Below are 7,209 nucleotides of genomic sequence, written 5' to 3' on the forward strand. Positions count from 1 at the left end.
GCAGTTTTGAGATTAAATCATAATATAAAATCAGAATCTATATGACAGAAAATAACTCCTTGATAAAGCATTTATTAAAGAAAATAGAAATGTATGTGTATTTATATATATAAATATATAAACAAATATACATATGATTAAAGAATCATCTTTTAAACCCTGTTGGTTATTGAACTTCATATATTAAACATGTATAATTATTTTACCTACATGAATATATATGTGTGTGTGTGTGTGTGGCTAATAAAATCAAAGCTGCTAAACTATACTATTCTGAAAAAAGAAAAGACATTGTGTTTACATAGTGAGTGTATATTTTCATTATACATCTAATGGAATAAATGTGCTGATAAATTAACCTGTTCTGAAAAAATACAATGAGCGCGCACACACACACACACACACACACATTTTGTAAAATATAGCAACAAAACTATTGACATCGTCTCCCCATCGTGTTGTGTGTTGGCTTTGGGCCGCAACGCGACCCACAGTAGGTCGTGGCCCATTGCAGTCGCGACCCACTATGGGACGTGTCTGCAATGGGCCACGACCCACTGTGTGGCTGTCCGCAGCGCCACCACCACACCTCGCCGCCCCCACCAAAAAAAAACCTCTTCGCTCATCGTTAGCCAATGTCGCCGCCTTCCTTGCTCACCATGAATAAATAAATATGTAACAAAAGGGGCCGACTGCCATGGTTAATAAGAAAGGGCCCTGCAACAAGAAAATAATCCACCATGAAAATATTTCATGGTGGAACCCTAACCCGACTTAGGGTAAAAGGGTTTGTAAAAAGAAAATAAAAGAGGATAGATACTTCATTTAGAAAAATGAAGAAACCCTAAATAGGGTTAACCCAAATAAGAATAGAATATTGAGTAGGGTTTTAATTTTAAAATAAAGTTAAATGGGGGAAACCCCATTTCAAATAAAGGAATTTTATAAAACTTTTTTGTGTTTTATTGTAAATTAAGAGGGTATTCTTTTTTAAAGGGGATATTTTGTGTTGAGTGAAAATATTGAATTAGTTTAGAAAGGGAGTGTTTTTAAATGAGGAGATTATTTATTAGGAGTTTTGTAACTTATTAAGTGAGTTCTAAATTTAAAGAGAGTTTTAACTTAAATGGAAGTATTTTAATTGTATATGTTGTAAATGATTATTTAAATTTTAAGGGGGCTAGTTTTCAATAATGAAAGATGTATTTAATAAGTTGTATTTTAAAGGGGTTTTTATTTAAATGGGCGTTATAAATTTAAGGTAGAAATATAATATTATCAAATGATGTATTAAACTTTTGGACTAGTATTAATTTAATGATGTTATAATAATATTATTAGGGTCAAGTAAAAGGGGTGAAGTATTAATCTAATTAGTATTACCCTTAAAGATAAAATTAACATCATTGGGTCTAAATTAAATATCCCTAAGCGAGATTGGCTAAATTAATGGGAATTATTAGTAAATGATAAGAAATTGAAATATAATTTATCAGGAGTTATATTTAAGAGAATATTATATGGTTTTCAACAATTGGATTAAAATTTAAATAATCTAATTATTAGATTTTTTATGGACTTAGGAGAAGTTCTAAAGTCCCCCTTTTTGTTAAGAGATTAATTAAAATTTTATCGCTCGCATTAGAGACCCTATTAAGTTGACACTTAAGATATCTAATTAGTGAAACTAAGTGAGCTGTCACATCTAAATGTACGTAGATCACAAGTAATTAAGCATTATTTAAAAATATATATATTGTTGTGTTTTTGCCCAAAAGTTTGGGCACCACAATTTGTGAGTCATTAACCATTCCCAATCCATCTCTATTAGTTGTGCATTGCACATGTTTTGTAGTGTATGACGAAATTGTATTTGGTGTGAATCATCACTTTGTTGTCTAAATATTGTTTGTAATGTTACAATTGTATTAAATTATTTTCATAGATTTTTTATCATTATGTGTGGTGCATAGATAGGTTTATTCATAATAGGTGGTAGTTGGGCAAAGTCTCCTATAGGAATTATATAAATGCAATCAAAGCAAATATTTAATTTTGGGGGTATTGCTTCACGTACTCTGTTATCAATTTTCAATAGTAGTTTTGGCTCAATGAGCTCATCTCATCAATGAGAATGTATTGTATATTTTTAATGTCTTCTAAACAATTACATAACTTTACATCAATTCACACATATTCCACACCTTCACCCATACATCAGCACTCTTTTATATACAAGATAATCATGAAAACCCTTAGCTAGGTCGACCATGGATATAATAGACATGATTACATAAATTTGGCCACCCAAACCAATAACAACCAATGCGGTCCATTCCAGGAGATAGAGTGGACCCAAATACATCACAAAATATCCTTTATAAATAATTAAAATAAATTGCATACCCTAAAACATTCTCCAAGGTTGACATCAAATGAAAAGTATGGATAAGCATTAAAGTACATTAGCTAGTTGGCCAAAAAATAAATCTCTAATGCAAATTGCATAATGTGGATTTTCACACACCAAGGTGAGACCCAAAGCATTAACCATACTCATCCTCCAAATAAAACTCAGACTAAAAGAATATAATCCAAGTAGTATACAATATCTTAGTCAGCTAGAAACTAGACTAGCTAACAATACAGAACACAGAGCAACATAAGTTCACTTGCTAGTCAGACCATCATCTAAAAACCGAATTGGAATATACTATAAAATCCATATGAACTTGTTCTCGAAACTGCATCTCTTGTATTCACCTATCTGGAAGCCATCAAACCTTTTTCAAACCAGAAGAATGCAAGAGATTCTTCCACTGGGACATTAAATATTGTTTTTTGCATATTGAAACTTCGGTTGTGTCATCCTTCCAAAAATACACCAACATTTCCACAAGATAATTCAATAGCATTAGAACACATACATACTCTTTCCTGCATATTGAGATTTTCACTGCACCATCTTACATCATAAGATAGGTTCACATTAATGACAACACAACACAACAAATCATATTTCCAACAATCTCCCCCTTTGTCATTGATGGCAATAGTACATATAACTGATCTCTTTTCCAACATGTATCTATTTCCCCCCTTGATATCAAGGACAAAGGGCACTCAGCTAGATTCTATTTCTCCTTGATGGATAAGTTCTAATGATTGCAAGACTTATTGCTCCACCTAAAAGAAGTCACTGCATCAATCCAAGAGAAAAAAATGAATTCTAGAACTCCCCTTTGAAGGATGCACCGCTTGAGTACATCTAGTTTAAAAGAGGAGGGGAAATGACCCCCAACTTCTTTCAGAGATACTTGAAGGTATCCTTTGCCAATACTTTAGTAAAGATATCTACAATGTGTTCCTTAGTAGGTATATACTCCAATCTAACTTCCTTATTTGCAACCTTCTCTCTTAAGAAATGATACTAGATTGCATTATCTTTAGTTCTTGAATGCATTACCAGATTTTCTGAAATATTAATGTATCATCATAAGTTGTATCTGCATACAATTTTGTCCTCACCTATACCTCACCTTGGCATTTTGTCTTTCGATGCCTGATGCCTGCTTTGATTTTGCTCACACCCTTCACAAATCTGCATTTTACCCTTCTCTCTTGTCTTTAACCCAAAGTCGAGTCCTAATTCTCAAGACCACGGTGCCACAACAACCTAGTCCTCATAACGGTCACATCAAGTGATCAGGAATTTTGATCTCGTGTCGGCCTACTCTGAAAATTCAAATAGTTTTTGAACAGCTAGGTATAAAAGGAGGCTACCCCTCTCATTTGAAGTCTAAGTCTAAGTCAGCTAACGATCTCAATTCCACTCTAGTGAATCCCATAATCCATTCAAGTGAGCAAGTGATCAAGCATTCATCAAGTATTAGAGAAGAAGTGAATTCAAGTTCAAGTATTCAAGATGGCATACATGATCAAACTTCTATAAAGACATTATACATGACATCCTAAAAAACCTTGTGTGAGGATTCAAGCAAGCTTCATCAAGGTATACATTCCAATTACAAGCATTGAATTTTAGGTCTAGCCTTTCCCTCAAAAGGAAAGAATCTTGATACAATTCAATTCCTTTTATTCTCTTTTTATGTGTAGGGAATTGAATCAAGAGTTATGATTGAAGATTCTGATAGATTTGATGACGATGAGCAGGTTCAAATTTCAACAAAGAAAAAAGCAGAGGATCGGGGCGACCTACCATCCTAATCATAAGAATTTTGCTCGAGGTTTCGATAGTAGATCTAGTGTGTCTCCCTGATCCAAAAAAGATCCCACTTGGCTATCTCAGAGTCAAGACCAAGGTGACCTACCATCCCAGTGTTGGCAAGAGACATTGCACAGGTTATTATGTGTTGTCATTGATGGCAACCCAAGTCAATGTACACATCCGTAGTGAATGATTCGCTCATACCAAAAGTCAAATTGGAGAATGGATTAAGTCCGGCAAGCTTAGTTCAGAGCGTCTGACAATGTTTTATATTTTGGTTAGTATTTTGTTTCGGGTGAATATTTTGTGTTGTGGATGAGAGGGAAACTAGACGCATGTCTGGGATACCTTATTCCAGAATTTTAACCTTCGGTGATGATTGGTGTGTGAGTTAGAAGATCTGCTATATCGGTTTTTGGTTTGACAGTGCAATACGACCGACTAGCATGCTAAATCTTTGTGCGGATTTGATGATTTTTTTTGTAATTGAGAATGTTTATCTGACATATGTGGTAGCATGTGTTCGATTTTTTTGGTCTGCATTAGCATTTGAGTCTGGATTTTGCCACCACTTTGTACACATTTGAAAAAAATAATTAAATGTTCTTGAGTCGACATGTAGTCGATATAATTTTTTGTTGCAGATATATAAGAGCGATGGTTTTGATCACTTTGGATGTGTGGAAGGTGTTAGTGATCGATTGTACGCAGTTTCATGTGTGCAAGTTAGAGATTGGTGCTCCAGATTATAGTTGAATAGAGTAACATAGTAGTATAAGATGAAATGTGAGCAATGTATGAAATTCATGTATTGTGCTTAACTGGAACTGTACTTTGGCATTTGTAGATATTGTTCATCAGTTCAAATAATTTGTAATCTTTGTATTTGAGTTGTAGGTAGTGATCCTCTCTCTCTCTTGAGCAGTGAGCTCTAGGCAGTGTGCCTGAATGCATGTGCATTCTCCAATTGTAATATTTCTATACTTTTGCAGAGTATACTTATATTGTGGGTTCATCCCCACCATGGTTTTCCCGTTAACCAGGTTTCCACGTACAAAAATCTTGGTGTTATGGTGTTGTGTCTATCTGCTTTATGTTCTTGCATCTTCCTTTTGTTCATATGCATTAATTGGTTGAAAAAAAAGTTTAATAAAGTTAAAGATTGCAGAACATGATTCACCCCCCGTCTCAGTGTTCCTTGATTCCAACAATTGGTATCAAAGTTTGGTTCCTCAGAAGAAGTCTAATAGATTGAGGAAGATTTGGCAAGGTGATTCAATGGATTTCAGTAGTCTTCATCAACAACTCCTAGTTACACTAGATGATCTTGATCAGTCCAAAGTTGAAGTCCGGGAGTTGTAGGCAAACCTTATGGATGCTGAAAATTTCATTGTCATTGAAAGAGCAACTGAACAAGTCTAGGGAAAAGAGAAAGGAACTTTGTGATAAGATAAAGCATAAAGAAAGCAAAAACATTGAAGATGGTCACTTGAGTTAGGCCTTTAAGACCTAAGAATGTGAGAAGCTTCCAAAAGATAATGCAATCCTGAAACATGAGATGGAATCTACAGTGATGGGGTTGACCAATGAAATTGAAGGAAGAAAGAAGAATGAAGAAAATCTTAATCAGTCCTTGAAAGAAAGATCTGGTGAATGTTGCAGACTTGATTGTGAGATTGGCCAGCTGAAGCTTGACCTGCAAGAATCCAAACACCATGAGGAGGAACTCGAAAGGCAGATTGTCATTCTTAGGGATGAAGTTGTGACTGCAAATGAGTACAAGGAGAAGTTCAAAATTAGCTCAGCTAAACTTGATGTGATGCTTGAAAGCTAGAAGAGTGCAGATGACAAGCAAGGTCTTGGATTTGAGAAAGGTGATAGCTCCAAATCTGGTCAAAGCAATCTTAAGTCAGCAAATTAGAAGAACAAACCTAGAAGGTCACAACCTAATGCTCAAAGGTATCCATCCTTCAATGGTAATTGATTTGTTTGCAACAAATTTGGTCATAAATTTATTCAATGCAAAAGCAGAATGAATCATAATGGTCCATCTTTCTCTGGTTAGTGTTTCAATTGCAATAAGTATGGACATAAATCAAGTGAATGCAAAATTATGATGAATAATTCTTTGAATAGAAGGAATGTTAGATGTTATGCATGCAATAGGTTTGGACACATTGCCAATTAGTGCAGATCAAGAGGAAATCAAGTGAATCATAGGTTTGGATAAGGAAATGTTGTGTGCTACACTTGCAACAAATCTAGCCACATTGTAAGATTCTGCAGAAGCAAGAATGTAAATAGGGAGGGTCCGACATACAAGAATAAGAATGTGCAGACAGATCATGAAGGAAAAGCGAAGGTGGATGAGATCAAGAATCAAATGAAGAAGACATGGGTAAAGAAGAGTGAGACTAATGCAAGGAATGGGTCCGCACCTGAACTCAGTGCTGGAAATTCCTTCGAGAATAAATTTAAGGCCTCTGGCCTAGGGGGAGTTTTCAATAAGATCCTATTCTCCCCTACCAGTAGCTAGTGTCGATATCTGACAGATTGTCAGTAGTTGCATTAGGGTATTGCAGATGATTTGGAAGGATTTTTAAAAGAGATTGAGCAATATTGAAGATCCGCAGATGAATTTTTGTAAAGCAGTTTTAGAAGCAAGGGTATCCAAAAGGTTTAGGGCAAGAGCATTTATTACACTAAAAAGTTAAGTGTGTGGATGATAAAAGGCAACTTAACCTTGTCATTTATCACTTTGTGTTTGAGGAGAAAGAGGTTAAGAGTGCTCTACAAGTAGATTTCTGAGAGATCAAAACTGCGAGAAGATTTCTGTGTGAAACCCTAATCCGATGTGAAAGGTATTTATCTGTGAAACTTTTCAAGTTGTAATTTTTGAAAATGGACACTCTGTTGGTCATTGATATTACTGAGAGGTCTCACCTCAAATTCAAGGAGCATCCATTCAAATCAATAGAAGT

The sequence above is a fragment of the Cryptomeria japonica genome, chromosome 3 (assembly GCF_030272615.1).
Source record: "Cryptomeria japonica chromosome 3, Sugi_1.0, whole genome shotgun sequence".
In the NCBI taxonomy this organism is placed as follows: Eukaryota; Viridiplantae; Streptophyta; class Pinopsida; order Cupressales; family Cupressaceae; genus Cryptomeria; species Cryptomeria japonica.